Source organism: Phaethon lepturus, unplaced genomic scaffold (assembly GCF_000687285.1).
Source record: "Phaethon lepturus isolate BGI_N335 unplaced genomic scaffold, ASM68728v1 scaffold24280, whole genome shotgun sequence".
Taxonomy (NCBI): domain Eukaryota; kingdom Metazoa; phylum Chordata; class Aves; order Phaethontiformes; family Phaethontidae; genus Phaethon; species Phaethon lepturus.
This window is the reverse complement of record NW_010514372.1, coordinates 16,628-16,881: the sequence shown is the minus strand read 5'-3', so window position 1 is coordinate 16,881 and position 254 is coordinate 16,628. Positions and strand designations below refer to the sequence as shown.

At 60.6% G+C, this 254-nt stretch overlaps 1 protein-coding gene across 1 annotated transcript in view; it reads right to left on the bottom strand.

Moving 5' to 3' along the window:
• The window catches only part of SCARA5 (scavenger receptor class A, member 5), a gene marked incomplete at both ends in the record, with an annotated part of 22,946 nt that overhangs the window by 6,465 nt on the left and 16,227 nt on the right, over positions 1 to 254 (bottom strand). The gene's annotated exons all lie outside the window — the stretch shown is intronic.

Below are 254 nucleotides of genomic sequence, written 5' to 3'. Positions count from 1 at the left end.
GCAATACCCTCCTGCTCGGGGCGTCGGGTGAGGATGGGGAACCCCCAAAAATCCTCCTGGGGTGCGTGTCCCATAGCAGAGGGAGGGCGGAGGGCTGGCGGTCGCTCGAACCAACCCACCCAAACCAGCCGAGCCTTGGCTGCTGGGCAGCAGCAGAGCAGGAATAAAGGGGAGCAAACCCTGAATCTGGGGCTAAAAAACCCCTATTTAGGGCTAGAAAGGCTTCATTTTGCTGGGGCCAGGGCCGTGGTTTC